Source organism: Chrysochloris asiatica, unplaced genomic scaffold, assembly GCF_000296735.1.
Source record: "Chrysochloris asiatica unplaced genomic scaffold, ChrAsi1.0 scaffold00170, whole genome shotgun sequence".
NCBI classification, from domain to species: domain Eukaryota; kingdom Metazoa; phylum Chordata; class Mammalia; order Afrosoricida; family Chrysochloridae; genus Chrysochloris; species Chrysochloris asiatica.
Genome location: NW_006408688.1, coordinates 4,382,231 through 4,406,890, shown reverse-complemented (window position 1 = coordinate 4,406,890; position 24,660 = coordinate 4,382,231). Strand labels below are relative to the sequence as shown.

The 24,660-nt window shown below is 36.4% G+C and overlaps 1 pseudogene; it reads left to right on the top strand.

The window, feature by feature from the left end:
• LOC102812583 overlaps nt 1-24,660 on the top strand; it is a 35,373-nt pseudogene that overhangs the window by 344 nt on the left and 10,369 nt on the right.

Below are 24,660 nucleotides of genomic sequence, written 5' to 3'. Positions count from 1 at the left end.
GGAACCAACTCGATGGCACATAACAACAACAGCAACAATATTGGAAAGTGGCAATTTACATAATTATTTTTCTATTGTGATTGCTGTAAATGATCTCTAAAGATGAAATTCAAAAGGACAAGTGGTATCAGCCCCTAAGATTATATACATGGTTTATCAAATGCTAAATTGTCACAAGTAAAGAAATTTTAAAACTGGAGGATTGGAGGAAGATTCAGTAGCAACCTGCAGTATGATAAACTTCCTTGATGAAAAAGTATCGAGGGCTTGAAGCATTTACTGATGAAGCCCAAAGACTATTGCTTTCTGTATGGGTTACACATCATAAAATGGGAGCAATAAATAATACCATGACAAATGGAGGAAGGATTGAAGTGATTATGGATTTCACATGCAAACAACAAGCAGGAAATAAAATAATGTAAAATGTTGGCAAATACGCTGCAAAAGACGTCTTTAAAGTGTTAAAGAGCAAAGATGTTACTGTGTGGTCTAAGGTGCATCTGACAAATCACCTGATATGTATGTGAAAACTGGACAATGAATAAGGAAGACCAAAGAAGAATTGATGCCTTTAAACTATGGTGTTAACAAAGAATATGAAGTATACCACAAATTGCAGAAGAAAAATTACAGCAAGAATTCTCCTCAGAAACAATCATGATGAAACTTTGTCCACTTACATTGTGCATGTTATCAGGAGGGACCAGTCCTTGGATAAAGATATAATTCTTGGTAAAGTCAGTAAAAATGAGGAAGATCTTCAAAGAGATCACTGACACAATGATTGCAATAATAGGCTTACCATGACGCTCATGAAGTGGTGCAAGATGGGGCAGTGTTTCATTCTGTTGGACACAGGCTCAATAAATTTAAATTGTTTTCAACTTTCACTATCCAGTCACCAATAATTATCAATGCATCCTGATTTCATGTTCAACTTAAGACTTCAGAAATTGGTAAAATTTCACTTTGTTTTTATTTGACAATAGTGGTTGGTTTGTATATTTGAATAGAATAATAGTCTTATTAACTGCTCTTTCTTATAGGTACATATAGATATCCTATCACTGACAGGCTATATATATTCCTGGTGTGGCACTGTAGGATAAAGCACTGGACTACAATGTCAGCAGTTCCAACTCACCAGCACAACTCCTCAGAAACCTTATACAGGGTCACTATGAGTCAGAATTGACTCAACGGCACTTCACAACAACAATAAATATATATATTTTTTAAATCAAGAGCATAAAATCAAGAAGCAATGATATTGAAGGAAGACATCCAAGGTGCACTGAAGACGTTAGAAAGAATATGGGAATTCAAGGAATAAAAATGGAATTTTTTCAACAAATTGATGAAATTGTGGAGGCACTCACTCAACTATGCCAAGAAATTTGGAAGACAAGTAACTACCTGGCCAACAGACTGGAGGAAATCCACATTTGTGTCCATTCCAAAGAGAGGTAACCCAGTGGAATGCAGAATGCAAGTAAAATTTTGCTGAACACAATTTAAAAATGGGTGCAAAAGTACATCGACAGAGAACTGTTAGAAATTCAATTCAGATTCAAACAAGGACATGAATGAGGGATATCATTGCTGATGTCAGATGGATCTTGGTTGAAAGTAGAGAATATCAGAAAGATGTTTACCTATGCTTTATTGACTATGCAAAGACTTTCGACTGTGTGGATCATGACAAGGTACAGTTAACACTGTGAAGAATGGGTATTCTAGAATACTGAATTATGCGTATGAGGAATCTGTACATAGAATAAGAAGCAGTTGTTCCAAAAGAACAAGGGGACACTGAATGATTTAAAATCTGGTAAGGTGTGTGCCAGGGTTGTGTTGTTTCAACATACTTATTTGTCTGCATGTTGAGCAAATAAATTGAGCTCAAAGGGACCTACTACCACTAAGATAAAAGAGCCAGGAGTAGAGTGAAAACTTCGAAGCTGGGGTCCCTGCACTCTGAAGCTCCTAGATACAGGAAAAGACTAATGCTAAGATGTACTGAGATCTCCAAGGAATACTGGACCTACAGATGTTGAAAGCAGTCAAGAACCCTTTTCCAGAGCTAAGAAAAAAGGGGGGTAAGCCTTCCCCAAGAGTTGGCAATCTGAATTTACACTTCTAGCCTCCTAAACTGTGACAAAAAGGCTGCAAATAGCAGTGGAACATTGTCAGATATAATAACGGAAGATGAAAACATTATCAATAGCAGCAGCATGTTGCCTGATATAATACTGGAAGATGAGTCTCTCAGGTAAGAAGGCACTTAAAATATGACTTGGGAACAACTGCCTCTTCAAAGCAGAGCTGATCCTAATGATGAGAATGGAATAAAGTTTTCAGGACCTTCATTTACTGATCGAACACAACTCAAAATGAGGAGAAACAGCTATAAACATCCATTAATAATTGGAACATGGAAAGCATGAATTGTGAATCTAGGAAAATTGAAAGTTGTCAGAAATGAAATGGAATGCATAAAGATCAATACAGGCATTAGTGAGCTGAAATAGACTGATATTGATCATTTAAAATCAGGCAGTCATATGGCATATTATGCAAGCTATGACAAATTAACTAGGAATGGCATCACATTCATTGTCAAAAAGAACACTGAAAGACCTATCTTGAAATACAGTCATGTCTGCGATTGGATGATTCCCATAAACTATATGGAAGACCTTGTGTGGCACTGAGGGTTAATGTGCTGCACTGCAAAATCTATCTGAACTGCAAGTTCAGTGGTTCAAACTCATCAGCCATTCCTCAGAAGCCAAACTTATCCAGGGTTGTTGTAGGTTGGATCTGACTCGATGGTACTTAACTACAACAACATATGGAATATGTTATACTCACCAACCAATAAAGTCAGTGATGATGAAATTTTAGAATTCTACCAACTTCCTCAGTTTGAAAATGATCACACATACAATTAACATGAATTGATAATTACAAGTGGTGGGAGTTTGTAGGATGGAAACAAAAAGAAAGGATCAGTAGTTGGAAAATATGGCCTTGTTGTTATAAATGATGCTGAAGAATGCATGATAGAATTTTTCAAGCCCAATGAGTTATTCATTATGAACACCTTTCTCAGGCAGCATAAAAGTGATTATAAACATGGATCTAATAAAATGGAATACACAGGAATCAAATTAACTACATCCGAGGGAAAAGATGGTGTAAAAGCTGAATATCATAAACCATAACAAGGCCAGAAGCAGATTGTGGAAACCATCAATTGCTGATATGTAAGTTCAGGCTCAAGCTGAAGAATAAAAAAAAATCCACAAGAGCCAAAATCCACCTGAATTTAGAGACCATCTCAAGTATAGACCATCTCAAGTATAGAGACCATCTCAAGTATAAGTATAGATTATACAGTAATGACTGGAGACCAGAGGAGTTATGGAATGACACCAAGAATATAATAAAGAAAGAAAATGAAAGGTTATATAAAAGACAGGAAAGAAAGAAAAGATCAAAATGGATATCAGAAGAGACTGAAACTTTCTCTTGATTGTAGAGAAGAAAGAAATGAGACAATAAAAGAACCTAGCAGTAAATCAAAGGTCCACTCAAGAAGACACAATCTTGTGTTATAATGAAATGTACAAAGACCTGGAGTTATGAAAGCAAAAAGGAAGAGCACACTCACTATTTCTCAAGCTGAAAGAAAAAAAAAAAAATTGAAGCTTTGACTTGAAACATTGAGGGATTCTATGGACAAAATGTTGAATGATGCAGAAAGCATTAAAAGGTGATGGAAGGAGTAATAAGCATCACTGTTACTAAAAAGAAATAGTCAATGTTCAACCCTTTTGAGAGATAGTATGTGATCAAGAACCATAGGTACTGAAGGAGGAAATCCAATCTACATTGAAGGTATTGGAGAAAAACAAATTTCCAGGATTTGACAGGCTACACATTGAAATGTTTCAACAAATGAGGCTGCACTGGAGGCACTCACTCACCTATTCCAAGAAATGAGGAAGACAGCTATCTGGCAAACTGATTGGAAGAGATTTATATTTATGCCCATTCCAAAGAGAGGTGATCCAACAGGTTGTGGAAATCATTGAACATTAATATCACATACAAGCAAAATTTTGTTGAGTTTAAAAATGTTTGCAACAGAACATCAACAAAGAACTTTCAGAAATTCGCACCAGATTCAGAAGAGAATGTGGAACTAGGGATATTATTGCTGATGTGAGATGCATCTTGGCTGAAAACAGAGAATACTAGAAAGATGTTTCTTTGTTCTTTATTGACTATGCAAAGACATGTGACCACGTAGATCATGACAAACTACGGATAACATTGTGAAGAATGGATATTCCAGAACACTGGAATTGTGCTTATGAGGAACCTGTACATAGACCAAGAGGCAATTGTTGAAAAATGAGGGGTACTGGTTTAAAATCAGGAAAGATGTTTCCCAGTTTGTATCTTTTCACCATATTTATTCAATCTGTATGCTCAGCCAATAATTCAAGAAAATGGATTATATGAAGAATGTGTCATTAAGATTGGAGCAAGACTCAAAAACCTGTGATATGCAGATTGCACAACCTTGCTTGATGCAAGGAAGAGGACTTACTATACTTAGTGGTTAAGATCAAAGACCACTGCTTACAGTATTGATTACACCTCAATGTAAAGAAAGCAAAAATCCTCACAATGGAACAATAAAATAATATAATGAAAAATGGAAAAAAGCTTGAAGTTGTCACAGACTTCATTTTGCTTGGATCCACAATCAACAATCATGGAAGCAAGAGTCAAGAAACTAAATGACATATTTATTGTATTTGGCAAATCTGTGTACAAGACCTAATGCCTGAGTAAAGCTGTCAGTTTGAGGACTAAGGTATACTTGATTCAAACTATGATATTTTAGATTGCCTCATATGCATGTGAAATGTGGACAATGAATAAGAAAGATTGTTCAAGAATCGATGCATTTAGATTATGGTTTTGGAGAAGAATATTAAAAGTATCGTGGACTGCCAGAACCAAAAACAAATCTGTGTTGGAAGAAGTACAGCCAGAATGCTCCTCAGAAGACATGAAAGGGAGATTTCATCTCTCATACTTTGCATTTGTTTTCAGGAGGGACTAGTCCCTGGAGAAGGACATCAAGCTTAGTAAAGTGGAGAGTCAACAAAAAAGAGGAAGACCTCCAATGTGATGGATTGATACAAAGGCAGCAACAATGGGGTGAAATGTAACAATTATGAGATGGCACAGGTCTGGGCAGAGTTTTGTTCTGTTGTATATAGGGCTGCAATTTGTTGAAACCGGTTCAATGGGACCTAACAAAAAAACTGAGAGCATAAACTTCTGGTTGTTAAAGCCATTCAATTATGGTATTTCTGTTCCACCAGCATTAGATAACTAAGACAAAATGTATTCGTGATGTTAATTATGAGATGAAATATAGGATAGTCTCTATTGAAGTCCTGGTATAGTACTGTGTGGCAAGCACTGAACTGTTAACCACAAGGGTAGCAGTTCAAACTTGCCAGCTGCTCCTTGCAAACCATCTACAGGGTTATGATGAGTCGCAATGACTAGACAGCACTTAACAACAACAATAGTCTCTGTTTTATTTGTATATGGAAACTGAAACAGAGTATGATCTAATCTGTTTTTACTGACTGGTATGAACCGGTGTGGAATAGGATTATACATGAAGCAATTTGAACTAATGGAAATTTCTCTTCTCAGCTTATCACAGGTTACCTCTCATAATTTAAAATATATACCTCAATTCAAAAAATCAACAACAATAAACTGAAGGTCATTATTAATCTTAAAATAAATTTATAATGATGTAGATGCTCATATTTACTTGAATATGAATTTTAAGACAATATAGTATTTCATGTAAAGTTATTCTCATTTTATGTTAAATATTAAATGCCCATAGCAAAATTTTTACTTAAAATGTGATATACCTTTTTGTAATAATATTCTGACATGAAAAACTAAATATAACTGGACAAAAGGTTGATTTAATGTTTCAATTGTTTTTAGTTATATAAATTATATTATAACAACCTTTGCTGTTGACATATCATTTAGTTACAGGGGAAATATTTTATATTTTAAAATTATCTTTAACATCTAGGTCATAGCCATTGCTTGTACTGTACCAATCTCATGGAATTTTTAAAATTCTGATTTATTTAACTTCATTGTTATGTATGTTTTCATAAGATTTTGTTACTTTCATAGCATAGTTATAATACATTTATAAATACCAGTAAATTAATAAACAGGGGCCATAGGAGAAGGCTCTTGAACTCTGGACAATGCTGTATTGTATAAGAACAAGGCATTTATCAAACTGTCTTACAGACATCCTGTTAATTTAAATATGTCTGGATTATAGTACCAGCAATTTATTTCACCATTTCATTACTTGTGAATTTTACAGCATTAGTATTTAATCATTTCAAATGCACAATTATCCTTTGTTCCATGTTTTTCATAAGTCCCCTGAAGGACAGTAAAGCATTGCAATCATATTTTTTTATAAATTCTCTTCTCTCAGTCTTTCACACTGATGAAATCTATTAGGAATGCAACATGTTGGAATGCATGAAAGAGAGATCAATTCTGTCTATAAATATTGAGAATTAATTCCTCTGTTTTAGTAATATATGTAATTAACTCTAAGATTTCATTATGTCGTTTTGGGAGATTCATACCATTTTCAATTGTGCCTTGGAGCAATGCTGAGCACATCAATATATATGCATCAATTTTAGCTGTTAGTCTCTCAACCTACACCCAGGTTACAATCCAGGTAATAGTTTATAGAATATTATCTCATGTTACCTGCTCTTATGGAGCTTAAATTCTAGCAGAGGTGAGATCAGTTATATATTCAAAACAAGTTGCTGAGGAAGCCTGGTTGGTGAATATTTGACATTGAGTAACTCAAAAAGTCTTCTATATGAATATTATTTAGGTTGAGATATGAACAAAGATAGTATCCAGTGTTCTTCCATAAACAATAACAAATTACATATCTAAAGACAGAAAGGAGGGAAAATGAAGGGAAAAATGATAACTATTAGGAATGAGAAGGCGGTCAGAAGCCAATTTACCAGGGTTTTTTACACATAAAGACCCCCATATGTCTCACTTTTACCAATCTATAAAAATAAAAACTAGCTACACAACATGATTCTCCATCTTAAATACCATGAACTTATTTGCATTTGATTTTATTCATCATATTATCATCATTAGGTAGGGTTTGGGGGAATTTAATAATCTGCAGATTGCATGTGGCAATATTTAGCTAAACTCCAATGCTATTCTTAGTTCACCTCTCTCTTCAATCACAACATTAATTTTGTTCATCCAGTCTCTTCCCTGAATTCAGTGACTTAGCATGATTTATTTTTACTAACTCTAATGTGGTTCCAATATGTATTTATTCTTTCTATATCAAGAGATTTTTCCTCTAATAAATTGTTGTTGTGAGGTGCCATTGCACAGATGCCAATTGAGGACGACACATGTAGGCAGAGTAGAGCTGCTCCATAGAGTAATCAAGCTGTGAACTTTTGGAAGTAGATCTTTAGGCCTGTCATCCAAGGCATCTTGTGGTGGCTTCAAACTGCTGGTGTTCTAGCTCATCATCAAGTGCTTAACCATTTGCTTCTCTTAATGGAGTACTGATACGGCATTGTAGGCTAAGCAAGAGGCTGCTAACTACAATGTTAACAGTTCACATCCACCAGCCACTCCTTCAAAATGCTTTTCAGACTTCTTATATGTCAGACCCAACTTGATAGTCCTTAGCATACACAACAACAAGGGTCTACTATGCAACAAATTATTTTTTCATAATTGTTTTAATAGTATGCTTGAGTCAATACTACATTAACTATAGCTTTCAAAACAAGCAAGCTAATATGCTCATAATTGAGATAACCCATAACAATATTGGGCCTTATGTATCCCATAAACTGGTCATAAAAATAGAATAAATCATAAGGTCATTGTGTAAAGAACATGAAGGTTTTGCATCAAGGAATTACGAGTATTAAAATATCCATATGTTCAAGCACCATAAACTTAATAAACACACACAAAACAGAAATTGGAACAAGAAGGAAGCTTTCACAAGATGTAGTGAGTACCATGATGATCAATCTGCCTTTGTTGTTGTTGGTAGGTGGCATCCAGTCAGTACCGACTCACAGCAACCTATGCACAACAGAATGAAACACTGCCTGATCCTGGGCTAACCTTACTATTGTTGCCATGCTGGAGCCCACTGATGCTGCCACTCTGCCAACCCATCTCACTGGGGGGTCTTCTCTTTTCCTCTGACCCTCCACCCTACCAAACATGATATCCTTCTCTAGTGACTGGTCCCTCCTGACAATATGTCTAGATCACTTTTAAAAATGAGACAGTCATTCCTTCACTTTAATAGTATAGTAAGCTGAATACTCCCATTATGTCCTTCTCAAGGAATTTCCAAAGACTGATGTTTTGTTCAAGCTCCTTGTCTACATTCTGGACAACTTTGAAAGGTCATCCCAACTCCAGAGATTCCCTAATAATCCTTTGCTGGAGTTGCATTGTAGTTCAATGTCTCTATCTGGGCACTGCTACCTCCCTTATTCCTTTGCAGGTTCTGAGGCTGAGAGCATTGCTAATTAGCTGTCTGTATGCAATATATTATAACCTATTTTATAGTCTGTTCTCCAAGGAACCCAACCTAAGATATTAGTTTAATTTACTAAATCTGATGTGTTGTATTAATTAAAATTCAATATAATCTGTGCTCAGAGTAGCCTGAGTTCTAGCAATGCATAGAATCTCTATGAGAACTATGAAACCCAGCAATAACCTATGAAAATAATTTCCCTAATACAAATCATATGGTGATGGATGAAGCAAGTTTTATCTAGTTTTGATGATTTGTTTTAAATAGATTTTAGAAATATACATTACAAGTGAAAATAAATAAATTCAATGACACCTAACGTTATACCATGAACGTTAAGATATTTTAGTTAAAATTTTACAAATCAAATTATTCCTTTCCTGTAAAATTTTAGTCTCTAATAAATGAAAGTCCTGGTGTGGTTCTTTAGGATAAGTACTAGACTGGAATCCTCCAGGTCCAAGGTCCCAACTCATCAGCCACATCTCAGAAACCCTATACAGGGTTGCTGTGATTCAGAACTGACAGCACTTAATACCACCATAAGCAATAAATGGAAAGAGTTTTTGCATATTTTCAAATATTCATTCTGCCTAAAAACCTTAATGAGGAGTAGTTAGATTATTTATTTCCAGCCTGTATAAAACTGAGATTTCGCATGAACTGATAAGCTTGTCACAAGACATTATTTTGATTCTTTATGGATTGATATTTCTAACTGAAAGCCAAACAAGGTTTATAATGCAAGATTGAGTTTGGCAAAATTTTATAGTTTCTGATGAAAAAGGATTACACCAATCTGTGGAAAACATGCTTTTTTGTTTTTGCAGTTATAGTTAGAATTTTTGTAAGGGAGGTTTCAAATGTCCCTATGGGATGAAGCTGTGAGAATAACAATGCCATTATTGTACAAAAGCTGCTTGGATTTTAGTCCCTTGAGATGATTTTGATTGTGTGTATGTGTATTATGGAAGCAGGCACACAGAACAAACACAGCTGTCTTTCAAACAGAAAGTGGTAGGACAGGGGATGCATGGGTGTGCATTACACATACAAATACACAAACACACACATCAGTGTGGAGTCGGTTTTGTTGAGTACCACTCTGATCTTCCAGATGTTAATGTATTAGCAGCCAAGTCTCATAGTTGAGTCCCTTTCATGAAATTGCAAAAGGGGATAGCTTCAGTTAATGCTTGGTTTGGCTCCTCCTAGGGGGAAGTCAACATGCAATGATTTGTGCATGCTGGGATGCACAACACTTCTGCTACTTTTCTCAATTCATATTTCTTTGAAGGACACTTCCAGTTTTCGAGTGTCTATGGAATTTCTTGAGGCTTCTGTTTTCATTGCATCCATAGTTCAATTTTTACATCTGTTCAATTCTGCTTCCTCTCTATATTATAGATGATATTCCTGAGATCACACCCCAGAACATTACTACACAAAGCCTTCATCTCCCAGTCTACTGAGGAGGAAACATTCTCAGTAGATGCAGAAAAATAAATCATTTCAGTACATGCAGAAAAATATTTGACAAAAGTCAATAACCACTAGTGTCTTAGGTTGGATTCTCTAAAGAAGAGAAATGAACAAAACTTATATATGTATTCATAAAGATATATTTACATCAAGGAAATGGCTAACACAGTTAAAGAGTTGGGCAAGTCCATGGGTCAGATAAACCAAGATCGGCAGGTCACAAGGCAGGCAAGCAGGCAGGTCTTGATTTCAAACCTTATGATCAAACCTTATGTGGAATCAGCATACAGAGAAAGAAAATGATCAATGAAACAGAGTGTACAAATAGATCTACATTTAAATTACTTCAGGACTTCAGGCAGTCTACAGGTTACAAATGTCCAATTTACCATAAAACCTAGAGCTGTGAACCACCCTCCATGGTTGCTGTTGTCAAATACTTTCCAATCACTTCCGAGTCACAAGGTTATATATATATATTTTTAATGACTTACAAATTATATTGAAATTAATGGTTTTCCTGCTACTGACATCTTGGATTTCTTCTCATATTACAGTTATTTCTTACTTTCATGCCCTTCTAAGGAGCACTTGTGGTGCAGAGCATTAAGTGTTAGACTGCTAACAGAAGGTTTGATAGTTCAAACCCAACAGCTGTTCCATGGGGGAAAAATGAGGTAATTTTCTTCCATAAAGACTTACAACCTTGGAAATTCTATACAGCATTTTCACTCTGTTTTAAAGCATTGGTGAGTTGGGATCAACTTGACAGCAATGGGTAATGGGCATACCCTTCTATAATACTGAGGGAATAATATCCATTAGACACACCACTTGTCTGTTAGTTTGTCATACTGTGGTGGCTTGTAGTTGCTGTGATGCTAAAAGTTATGTCAGCGGTATTTCCAATAGTAGCAAGTCACCCATAGTAGAAAGGTTTCAGCAGAGAAACCTGGGAAGAAAGACATGGTAATCTACTTCTTAAAAACAATTGGCCAGTGAAAATATTATAAATAACAAAGAAACACTATCTGATGTATGCCTAAAAGAAGAGTCATTCAAGTTGGAAGGAACACAAATATGACTGGGGAAAAGATGCCTCCTCAAAGTAGAGTTGGCATTAATGAAATGGGTGGAGGGAAGTTTTAGGGATGTAGCATGATTGAAAATGAGACGACATAGCTGGAAACATGTATTAAGAAGCAGGATGTGGAATGTTAGAAGTTTGACGGTAAATCAAAAAGTATTACTGCTAGGTTTCCAGTACAAACCAAGCAAAAATGTTGAAATATATCTCTAAGATCAGTGGACATTTACAGACAAGGTCTCTCAGTAATACACTTGTCTTAGTCTCATTAAGGATCTGTTCTCCCCAAAAAAGTCCAATTAAAACAGTGGCTTCTGAGTAGATGTGCCAGGACAGTAAAAGTCAAAGCAGAAAAGTCAGCTCAGAAAATTACGGTAACTGTTTTTCGGAATCCCAATGGCATGATGTTGACAGAGTTTCTTGAAGAACACAGGACTATACTGGTGGCATATTCTGAAGAAGTTTTAAGAAAATTGAAAGCTACATTGTTGAGAAAAAGGCCAGGAAATGTTGCTGAGGGATTGTATCCATCATTACAATGCAGCTGCGCATTCTTTCAGGGTAGCAAGGGATGTCCTGTGTTTGTTTACTTATTTATTTTGAGAAACATTATTCCATTCACCCTACAGTCCTGAACTTAACTTTTCAAGATTCTTTGTGCTCCCAAAATTCAAGTAAAATTTAAAAGCAGCATTTAAAAGGATTAGAGACCCCTAGGAATGCCTAAACAGCCATTTTAATGTGGCATAAATCAAAGAGTTTATGTCATGAATTTATATCAGGAAATTTGGAAGACAGTTACCTGGCCAGCTGATTGGAAGAGATATATATTTGTACCCATTCCAAAGAAAGGTGATTCAATGGATGGTACAAATAAACAATATCACTAATGTCATATACTAGCAAAATTTTGCTGGAGTATGAGAGACGAAGTCTCGTATTCCTTGATTCTAAAGAGCATTCTGACCATATTACTTCCAAGACAGATTTATTTGCTCTTCTGGAATTCCATAGTACTTTCAATATTCTTCTTTAACAGATACCGACTCGATGGCACTTAACAACAACAACAACATAATTCAAATACATCAATTATTCTATGATTTCCTTATTTATTGCGAAACTTCTGCATGCATATGAGGTGATTGAAAATATCATGGTTTGGGTAAGGCACACCTTAGTCCTCAAACAGACATTTTTGCTCTTTAGCACTTTAAAGAGGTCTTGTGCAACAGATCAGACTAATGCAAAACATCACTTGATTTCTTGACGCTGTTTCCATGAGCACTGATTGTGGATCCACACAAATTGAAGTCTTTAACAACTTCAATATTTTCCCCATTTATCACAATGCCATTTATTGGTCCACTTGTGAGGATTTTCAGCTTCTTTACATTGAAGTGCAGTCCATACTGAAGGCCAAGATGAAGCCTGATCTTCATCAGTAAATATTTCAAGTCCTCTTCATTTTCAGCAAGGAAGGTTGTATCATCTGCATATCACAGGTTTTTTAATGAGTTGTCCTCCAATCTTGAGGCCATATTTTTCTTCATATAACCCAGTTTTCCACATTATTTGCTTGGTACACATATTGAATAAGTGTGGTGAAAGGATAAAATGCTGACACATAACTATCCTGATTTTAAACCATTCAGTATTCCTTTGTTCTGGTCCAATGATAGCCTCTTGGTCTATGTACAGGTTCCTCATGAGCACAGTTGAGTGTTCTAGAATATACATTCTTCCCAATGTTATTCATAGTTTGCTGTGATCTACACAGTTGAATGCCTTTGCATAGTTAATAAAGCACATGTAACTACCTTTCTGTGTTTTTTTTTTTTTTTTTTTCTGATTTTAGTCAAGATACTTCTGATGTCAGCAATGATATCCCCCTTTTCATTTCCTCTTCTGAATCTGGCTTGCATTTCTGACAACTCCATGTTGATAAACAGCTGGAATTATTTTTGAATTATCTTCAGAAAAAATTTACTTGCATTTGATATCAATGATATTGTTTGATGATTTCTACATTCTTTTGGATTACCTTTCTTTGGAATGGGCACAAATATGGACCTCTTCCCAAAAAAGCTGCATAGAAGATATCAAAGGAAGACTGTAAAGACAATGTCAAGTATGAGAATGAAATGTATAAAGGCATGGAGTTAGCCATTCACATGGGAAGAATGTGCTTAGCACTTCTCAAGCTGAAAGAAGTGAAGAAAAAATTAGTTTCAAATTGCAATACTGAAAGATTCTAATGGCAAAAAATTGAACAATGTTGGAAGTATCAGGGGAAGACACAATCATTGTACCAAAAAGAATTAGTCAATATCCATCTATTTTAAAAGTTAGCATATTATCAAGAACACTTGGTAATGAAGGAAGAATTCCAAGCTACACCGAAGGCACTGGAAAAAAAATAAGGCTCTGCTACTTGACATAATACCAATGGAGATGTTTCAATAAGTGTGTGCAGTGCTGGAAGCATCCACTTGTCTATGCCAATAAATTTAGATCTTTGACAGAACAAGTGGATATTATGTGGTTTCAATCAGGAAATGTGTACGTCAGAGTTTTGTCCTTTTGTCATACTTATTCAATCTGTATGCTGAGCAAATAACCTAACAAACTGGACTATAAGAAGAAAAATGCAGCATCAGGAATAGAGGAGGACATATTAACAAACTGTGGTATGCAGATGATACACCCTTGCTTACTGAAAGCAAAGAGGATTTGAAGGACTTACTGATGAAGATGAAAGACTACAGCCTTCAGAATAGTTTTCAACTCAACATAATGATAACAAAACCCTTATAACTGGACTAATAAGCAACATATTGATAAACACAGAACATATTGAAGTTGTAAAGGATTTCCTTTTTTCTTGGATCCATAATCAGGGTCTGTGGAAGCAACAGTGGAGAAATCAAATGATGAATGCTACTGAGAAAATCTTCTGCAAAAGATCTCTTTATAGTATTAAAAAGCAAAGATGTTACTTTGAGGACTGAGGTGTACATGACCTAAGACATGGTGTTTTCAATCTCCTCATATGCATGTGGAAACTGAACGCTGAATAAGGAAGATCAAAGAAGAAGTGATGCCCTTGAATTATTGTATTGGCGAAGAATATGAACTATACCATGGACTGTCAGAAGAATGAACATATCTGCATTAAAAGAATGTTCCTTATAAGCAAAGATAGCTAGACTTCATCTCACATACTTTGTACATGTTACCAGGAAGGACATTATGCTTAGTGAAATAGAGGGTTAGTAAAAAGAGGACATACCCTGAACAAGATGGAATGCACAGTGACAGTTATAGTTGACTGGAACATGGCAACAACTGTGGGAATGGTACAAGACTAGCCGTTGTTTTATTCTGTTGTACATAGGACTGCTGTGAGTCAGCACCAGCTTTACAACATCTAACAACAATAACATCCTATAGACAATGAAAATGGTCTGTCAGAGAAAGAGCACCCATATTTATCCATTTTCTCCAGACTATCCATTCATCTGACATTTATATTTATAAATATTATTACATTTACCTTTCATTTTATAACACAATTTTTTTTTTTTTTTTTTGAGGAGAAGGAAGTCTGCTGACTTCAGCAATCATTTCAGTGGCTGTATTTAAGGTTACAGACTAACACTGTGATATTGGAAAATACACTGTGTTATGTAAGAAGGTCATTGTTGTTGATGTTCTTAAGTGCTGTCAAGTCGGTTCTGACCCATAGTGACCCATAGTGTTTGTACAGGGTTTCCAAGGAGTGACTGGTGAGCTTGAACTGCTGACTTTGAAGTTCAAACTGACTTTGCAGTCCAGTGCATTAACCCACAGCAACACACTAGGACCTCTTTTTTTTTCTTCTTCTTCCCATTTTTAAATGCTGTAGAGTTGCTTCATTCTAGGACCATATTTCTGACTATATTCACCAAAGCAGATGCAAGACAGCAGGAGATGCTGAAATTTATCTAATATCTCAGAAAGAATAGTATAAATTATTTTCTTCTTTATATAGATAGGGTGTTTTTTAATATCTCTGAAGCTCAGGCTATCTACCTGGATTCTACCAGCAGCTGTGCCCCCTTCTTTCCTTCTTTGTTTTCTAGTATTGAAAATTGACCTTGACTCTGTCTTGTTTACCTACATGTGTGTGATATTTTAGCTATTCATTTATCTTGGTGTGTCACTGCAGGATAAGCATTGAACTGCTAATCACAAGGTCAAACTTACCATTTGCTCCTCAGAAACCCTATTTAGGGGCCCTGCGAGACAGAATGACTGCATGGCACATAAGAACAATAGCACCACCAAACTTCAAGTGTAGCCCTAGGATAATTTTGTATTTGTATCTAATTTCTCTGCTACACAAATATTGTCACAGATCTTTCCACTTGTGGTGATTAATTTTCTGTGTCAGCATGTCTAGACTGTTTCCTAGTGCTGTGATGAAAGAGAACCACTCATCTCTTATTGATATGGCTATTATGGGAAAATTGGCATTATGCAAAAATTGAGGATGCCTACATTAGATCACAAAATGGAGGATGGGTATATCATTATACAAATGCCAAATTAAAGTATTATATAATGGCCAAACAATTAAGAATCATGGCCCAGCCAAGTTGACACATATCCTTAACCATCACTACCAGCCTTAAGGGAGCTCCGGTAGCATAGTGGTTACGAATTGGGCTGTGAACCACAAGGTCAGCAGTTTGAAACTACCAGCTGTTCCATGGGAGAAAAATGAGGCTTTCTGCTCCTGTAAAGATTTACAGCCTCGGAAACCCTATACAGGGTTGCTATGAGTCGGAACCAACTCCACGGTACTTAACAACAACAACACCAGCCTTACTCTCACTTAACATCTTGGTTTTGTGATGACAGACATAGGTCATTAATAGTTGCGTAGTTTATTACTGTTTTCATGATGCAAAACCTCAGGTAGTAAGGAGTTAGTGTTGTTAGCTGCTGATCAGTCAATTCCAACTCATGCAATAGAACCAAAGAACTTCTGCTCCTGTACCGGCCTCATAATTGTTACGTTTGAGCCCATTGTTACAGCCACTGTGTCAATTCATCTTATTGAAGTTCTTTGTTTTTCACTTACCTCTTACTTTCCCAAGCATTTTACCAGGTGAGGAGTAGGCATTCAATAATTTGATGTGTGCATGCATTAAATTTATCAACAGTTAATTTATAATGTAAAGTGTAGACCAACATATCTTCCATCTATAGTTGGAAAACTTTTTTTGAGCTTTTTAGGCTTATTCACTGTATTCTTAAATGTTATATTTTTCAATATTGACACTAATATTATACATTCTTACAAGTATGTTGAATATGTTAGGGGTCTATGGAGTTTTAACAGCACACTCATTCATATAAGGAATGCCCACTTGTCCTGTAAGCCTTAAAATCAAGCAGAGAGAATGGTATCACCACATTAATTGGAGACAAGAGAATATATCTATCTGAAAGACCATTAGTGTTATGGAGTAACTTTTAAATAAACATTGGAGAATATATATCTATGGAGTACTTATTAATTTGGAACGTGTAGAAATAATTTAGTAATTATCCTGTGTGCCAGGAGAGATAAGTGACAATGATTCCACAGGATAAATGACCCTTACTGCTATACCTGCTCTATGCTGCTTAAGACCTCAGTCAGAACCACAGTGCTGGTTGGTTTTTCTAGTACTAATTATAGATTGATACTTACTAATAGAGGAAAGAATCATTTGTACTATAACCTAAAGTTCTCCCAAGAAAGTAATGCCAACTTTTCTGCAGAGTTATTTCTACTACTGGGAAAACTATGAGCTAGATATAAGGAAAAACAGGAATCATAGAAAATGTTATATTATGGACATTTATTTAGTTCAGGTGAAAAAAAGCAATTAAGCTACTTTATCCTTTTGATGCATGTGAGTATTTATCTTACTTCCTGCCTTAATAAATTCCAAAGGTTTATTACTAGACTAAAGATCCATTCTGAGATGATGCAGCTTTATAACCATTATGTGGTTTATGAATAGTGCCTCCATTGCCTTTCAAAGGTGTTGTGTTTAGGATGATAAATTATATGACTGCCCTACTTAAAAATCACAGAAGTACTTAGAGTTTTTAAGAGGTTGGAGGATTAATGAGTAAGTAAGTGAAGAGTATGTGCAATGGATGAATTACTATTCCATAGTGTAATGCAACGCCATGCAAAGCAGTGCTATCACTTTCCACAATATAATCTAATTCAGTGTAATCGGTCAGTCAGCTGAAAAGGGAATTTCCTTAGGATATTTTCTACTCTCAGACTAAACAGAAACAATTGTGTAGAACTCAGTGTCCCTCTTTCCATTACCTGACTTAAGATCCGAGCATATAAGCAGGTAGAAGTGTCTGGCTTGCAACTCAATTTATGGATTTTGAACTTGTTAACCCCCACAAATGAGTAAATATTGGTCTTTCTCTCTTTATCTGTCTATATATCTATAAACATCATTTTTTAATTATTCTTTTCTCTAGAGAATACTAACACACTACTTCAGAAAAAAAAAAAAAACATATGCAAACATATATATTTGTTGTTGTTGTTCAGTGTGGTCAAGTCAGTTATGAAACATAATGACCTTGTATACGGTTTCAAAGGAGCAGCTGGTGAGCTTCACCGTACTTATTGAACCTGTCTGCTGACCAAATAATTGGAGAAGCTGAGTTATATGAAGAAAAACGTGGCAGGCATCAGAATTGGAGGAAGACTCATTAATACCTGCAATATGCATATGATACAACCTTGCTTGGTAAAAGTGAAGAAGGACTTAAAATACTTGCTGATGAAGATCAAAGAGCACAGCCTTCAGTATGGATTGCATCTCAATGTAAAGCAAACAAAAATCCTCACCACTGGACCAACAAACAACATTCTTATCAATGGAGAAAAGATTGAAGTTGTCAAGGACTTCATTCTTCTTAGATCAACCATCAGCACTCATGTAAGCAGCAGTCAAGAAATCAAATGACATATTGCACTAAACAAATGTGCTGCACAAGACGTTTTTAAAGTGTTGAAGAGCAAAGATGTCAGCTTGCAGACTAAGGGGTGCCTGACTCAAGCCATGGTATTTTCAATAACCTCATATGCATGCAAAAACTGGACTGTGAATAAGGAAGACCATAGAAGAACTGATGCATTTGAGTTATGGTATTGAAAGAGAATATTGAAAGTGCCATGGGCTGCCAAAAGAGCAAACAGATCTGTGTTGGAAGAAGTGAAGCCAGAGTACTCCTGGGAGGCATATTTGTGCCGATTCCAAAGAGAGGTAACCCAATGGAAGGTTGTTGTTGTTGTTGTTAGGTGCCATCGAGTTGGTACCAACTCATAGCAATCCTATGCACAGCAGAACAAAACACTGCCTAATGTTGGGCCAACCTCACTACTGTTGCCATGTTTGAGTCCATCAATGCTGCCACTTGGCCAATCCATCTCGTTGGCGGTCTTCCTCTTTTTCTCTGACCCTCCACCCTCCAGTGACTGGTCCCTTCTGACAATATATCCAAAGTATGAGAGACAAAGTTTTGCCATCTTGGCCTCCAAGGAGCACTGTGTCTGCACTTCTTCCAAAATGGATCTATTGGCAGCCCATAGAACTTCCAATATTCTCCTCCTACACCATAACTCAAAAGCATCAATTCTTCTATGGTCTTCCTTATTCACTGTTCAGCTTTCGCATGCATATGAGGTTATTGAAAATACCATGGTTTGGGTCAGGTACACCTTAGTCCTCAAGCTGACATCTTTGCTCTTCAACACTGTAAAAAGGTCTTATGCAGCAGATTTGCCTAATACAATATGTCATTTGATTTCTTGACTGCTGCTTCCATGAGTGTTGATAGTTGATCCAAGAAGAATGAAGTCCTTAACAACTTCAAACTTTTTTTCTGTTGATAAGAATGTTGCTCATTAGTCCAGTGGTGAGGACTTTTGTTTTCTTTAATTTGAGATGTAATCTGTATTGAAGGCTCATCCAAGAAGAATGAAGTCCTTAACAACTTCAAACTTTTCTCCATTGATAAGAATGTTGTTTATTGGTCCAGTGGTGAGGATTTTTGTTTTCTTTAATTTGAGATGTAATCCATATTGAAGGCTCTTTGATTTCATCAGTAAACGTTTTAAGTCCTCTTCACTTTCAGTCTTTCAGCAAGCAAGGTTGTATCATTTGTATATCGCAGGTTGTTAATGAGTCTTCCTACAGTCCTGATGCCACGTTTTTCTTCATATAACCCAGCTCTCGGATTATTTGCTCAGCATACAGGTTGAATAAGTATGATGAAAGAATACAACCTGGTCGTACACCTTTCTTAATTTTAAAACATTCAGTGTTCCCATGTTCTGTTCGAACAACTGCCTCTTGGTCCAAGTACAGATTCCTCATGAGCACAATTAAATGTTCTGGAATAATCATACTTTGCAATGTTGTCCATAGCTTGTCATGATCGGTGGTGCTGTGAATTGACTTGACACAACTTATCTAGTTAAAGTCTTGTAATTGTTTGCTGGTGAATTGGTTTCGACTCATAGCGATTCTGTACAAGGTTTTCAAGGAGTTACTTGTGGGTTTGGAGTACTGACCTTGTGGCTACAGTGCCACACCAGGACTACAAAGTCTTTTTGACTGCCACAGAATGATTTGGTGGAGCCATGGAAATAGGCTGTACGGGATTCTAATGCTGGGATTGGCTAGTTTTACCATCTTTCTAGGCTTAAAAGGAATCATCAAAGATGCTAAAACCAAAGATAACGGGACCATCAAGAAAGAAAAGCCACAAGTGGAGTGACAGATCTTTACTGAGAAGGGTGGAGCCACGGAGAGACAGAGCAACTGTGGGCTCTCTTACCTAAAATGGAGACCTGGTATGATACTATAGGATAAACACTTGACTGCTAACTGTGAAGTTGGCAGTTTAAACCAGCTATTCCTCAGAATCCCTCTGCAGGTCACTATGAGCCAGATCTGACTTCATGACACTTGATAAAACAAGGTCAGGAGGCTGGCTTGCAGAATGTGCCCTTTGGGCATTTGCAGATTGGTGAAAGGAACTTTGTAACACCTGTCTCAGCAGGGCAGACAGAGGGACCACAAGCAAGTGTAAATTATTTCTCATGTGTATAATAGTAATCTCATGACTGGTCTTCTGACATTGACTCTTGCTAACTAAGAGCCAGGGAGAACCAAACGAGAAAAATGTAATCCCTTTGTTTAAGACACTTTAAAGGTTTTCATTTGTTTCTAGAATTTAAACACACACACACACACACACACACACACACACACATACATACATACAAAAAAAAAAAACAGGTATTGGCTTCAATTTCTAAAGAAACCTTGTTCCAAAATATTGAGTTCACTACCATCAAAGAAGACTTTAGCTATAATAATTAAATTGTATAAATAGAAAGTAACTACACTATCTGACCCTTCCCTGACGTTCAGTCTTTTCCAGTTACATACTTATCCTCCCTGTAGGGCAGGGGAGGGGAATGTCCATGCTCGAGAGATAATTTGGACTGGCCTTGCCAATTATGCTTTGTCTTTGGATCATCCGTATTTCATAGAGTTTGTGCTTGTATTTGTGCTGACACGGTTACCAAGGAAACAAGCTTTGAGGCTGTGCTTAGCGCAGGCTACCATCTGAGCACAGTGGGCCCTTGGACTCCTAGATTCCATCAGGCTGAGCCACTTGTGTTGGCCACTCAAAGGACCCATAGTGGGAATCTGTGCAGCTGGCAGCAGCCTTTGGGCTCTCAGAAGAAAACAAAGAACAACCAACTTTTTATTTTGGTCAAGTGTGTGGTGCTTTTGTATGACCACTTATCAGAACAGAGAGCCCCAGTTACTCTTCAGGGCTTACTCAGACACCTAGCAGCATGCTCCCAGGGCATAGAGCCTCTCTCACAGGAGCTCGTGCTAGCTGGGAGCATTCAAAGTGGAACACACACCCCTTTGGAGCATCATTGTGTACACATGTGAAGTAGCTTCCACTCTCTCATCCTGCAAGGTTCAGATTTGCCAGCAAGAAAAGATAACCTCTATACTTCTTTTCTTTCATATTTTGATAAACATAGGGTTTCTGAGGCTGTAAATCTTTATGGGAGCAGAAAGTCTCATCTTTCTCCTGCTGAACCACTGGTAGTTTCCAACTGCCAACCTTGAGGTTAGCAGTCCAACTCGTAACCACTACGTTACCAGAGTGGCCACGTAATTTTGTTCACCATTGAACATACATTATCTCATGAGCTCATTATAAATATCTGGTATAAACTTAATTTTTAAATGAATGAGTGTTTTTAACAATGCTTATATTTTCATTAAAAAATATTTTTTCTAATTCCTTCTATTTCATGTTTGACCCATAATGAACTTTATTTGTTAAAATTAATAATAATAATTCTTCCTCATGGCAATGCCTCAGTTTCACTGTTATATATAACTGAGATGAAACTCCTTTCTTTCTCCTTTGACAATAGATGTTTTTGCCAAATATTAGCTGCTAGGACTTTGAATCCTAAATGCATTATGTAATGTTTGTGTATGGCTGCATGGATGCCATTTCGTCGATTTAGGCAGGATTACTGATAACGTTCCTTTGATAAAGGAAGTTAATTTTTCTCAGTGCAATTTATTTACTCTGGAAATATCAGAAAACTCACTATTCAGAGGAGTCTTAATCTCTTGCCATTTAAAATGACAATTTATGTGGTAGAAATGGTGGCACAAGGGAATGTCATTTATTTCCACAAGGTTTCTGTAATGGGCAGAATGCAGACAGCAGATAAAGCTCAATGTTTGTGCCTGGGATAGAGAAGATTTTAATTGCAAATTCACTGGAAGTGAATTCTTGTCACTACCTTAGAGGAGAATAAATAGTTGATCTCCTTCTTTTGCATGCATACTTATGAAATTTATCAGAGAATCAGACTAGACCCAATTATGCTCTGTTTAACTATTTCTATATTTTTTATCCCTGGGATTGTCTTAGCTAACTCAATACTACAATATACTTGTTTTGGGGATGTCCCTGTAGAATTAGCTACTAATGACACATTTGCAGTATCAGATACCTGGTTTGTACTATTAGCATTATCAGCAAATGATTTGCATAGAGAAATAAATGGCTAACATCAGGAGATTTTATTTGTGGGGGCTTTTGTTGTTTGATTTAGAGATGTTAATAAAAGTTTATTCATTTGTTTGTATTTAATTTATCAGATTTTATAATGCTCCAGACATTATTCTGCACATTTTATAATTATTAGCTTATCAGATCTTTATAACAAGTTATCAGACTTTATCATAAAATGAGGAAGAAACTGACGTGTAGAGGTTACCTTGCTTGAGGTCATATAGCTACTGTGTGTTGGAGTCAAGACAAGCTAGTTGTTGGAGGGTCAATTCTGACTCATAGAGATTTCCTGGGTGTTAGAGTCCAACTGCCCTTCATAGGATTTTCAATGGCTGCTTTTGGGGAGAAGTAGTTTGTCAGACCCTTTTTCTGAGTTGCCTCTGGGTGTACCCAAAGTGCAAATCATTTGATTAACACTGGAAGCATTAACTGTTTGTACTACCCACAGTCTTCTGAGAAAAACTATAAACAAGGAAATACCCATATTTACTACATTCATCCATTTCACAAATACCCTCAAGAGTTCATTGTGTCTTCCCCTCTCTTAGTAAATGTAACAGTGTAGTTTCCAAGCTATAGTTACTATGAGGTCTCCCTTCTTGCTTGTTCTTCTTGCATTGTGACTTGAACGCTGCGTTTATTTAGATATTGTTGTTGTTAAGTGCAGTTGATTCAGTTCCGATTCATAGCAACCCTGTAGAGGGTTTCTGAAGAGCAGTCGGTAGGTTTGAATCACCGACCTAGTAGTTTTCAGTCCCGTGCTGATCCTACAGCACCACACCAGAAGTTCTTTTATAGTTGTAGGAACTATGCTTGCTCCCTTTGAATCTGAGTGGATCTAGACTACAATAGCATTAACCAAGGAGAGGTCATCATAGCTGATGTAACTTCTGCCTAGTCACTTTGAGTTGCTTGTTCTTGGACTCCAGCCATTATACTGCAATGAAGCCCAGATCACATGAAGAGGATACATATAGTTGTTCTAGTCATCATGCCTAGGTTAGATCCCAGTCAACAGACAGCATCAACCACCAGATATATTTGTGAAGATTGTTTTGCATAATTCCAATCTTAAGCATTTTAGTTATTCTATCTGTGGCCTTATACAGTTCAAATTATAGAGATGTTATTCCTGCTGTTATGGTGTGGCGCTGTGGGTTAATGCACTAGAATCCAAAGTCAGTTTGAACCGCAAGGTTGGTGGTTCAAGCTCACCAGTCACTCCTTAGAAACCCTCTAGAGGGTCGCTATGGGTTGGAATTGACTCAACAGTATTTAACAACAACAACAACAACAATTCCTACTGTGGTCTTTCTAAATTCTAGATCAATAGATTCTGGAGAATAATGAAATAGTTCTTGTATGAAATTAAGATTTTTTGTTGGTCTGCTATTCAGCAGTAGATAATTGGAGCAAATTTGTTGTTGGTGTTGTGTTGTTGAGGCAGTTCCAACTCATAGTGACCCTGTATAGGATTTCCAATGAGCGTCTGGTGAGTTTGAACTGCTGACCTTGTGGTTCAAACTGACCTTGTGGTTCAGTGCTTTATCCTAGGGAGCCACACATTTATTGGAAAAATAAAATAAGGCACAATAAAATAAGCACATATTGGAAAAATAAAATAAGACTAATACTACCGGAGTTTTATAAGACATATAATTTTTTTAATTTTACAATCATTAGAACTGGAGTTGTACAGATTTATTGCATCTGTTTTAATACAACTGATTTCATCATAAGTTTAAATAACTTAATTTTTAGCATTGACTGTACTTAAAAACGGTTCTGCAAAATTTCTGAAAAATGTAAAGTATAAGTTGCCTCCACTACTACATTATTTAACATAGAAACAGAAGAAAAAACAGAAAATATTAAGCAAGACAATTGGAGGGTATAATACGGAGGCTTCAAAATGTTTATGGAAAAATTCTGTTATCTTTTAATTTCGTTTTTACAAGAACTTTTGAAACCTTCTCATATTTGCAGATAAGAACTTAAGGAGAAATGAGATGCTGAAGGAGAACAGCATGATCAGTAACTGCTGTCAAGTGAGTTTTGACTCATAGCAACCCTGTATAGGGTTTCCAAAAGGAGCTCTGGTAGCATAGTGGTTAAGAATCGGGCTGTGAATCTTAAGGTCAGCAGTTCGAAACTACCAGCTGCTCCG